Source organism: Atractosteus spatula, unplaced genomic scaffold (assembly GCF_055471065.1).
Source record: "Atractosteus spatula isolate fAtrSpa1 unplaced genomic scaffold, fAtrSpa1.hap1 Scaffold_11, whole genome shotgun sequence".
NCBI classification, from domain to species: Eukaryota; Metazoa; Chordata; class Actinopteri; order Semionotiformes; family Lepisosteidae; genus Atractosteus; species Atractosteus spatula.
Genome location: NW_028296664.1, coordinates 297,501 through 297,701, shown reverse-complemented (window position 1 = coordinate 297,701; position 201 = coordinate 297,501).

Genomic DNA, 201 nt, shown 5'->3' with positions numbered 1-201 from the left:
TGGTTTTGTGAGACATTCCAGTCATCCTCAGTTGGTAAAAAAAAGTACGCATTTTGGGAATGTCCTTCACAAACATCAAGGAATCTGGAAATGTTGTCTATCTAAAAAAATGTTTTTAGGGTTTATTTTTAGAGTTGGCACAATCTCAGATGGGTGAATTCTGTGCTAATAATTTAAAATATGTACTTTGTGAGTCTCTGC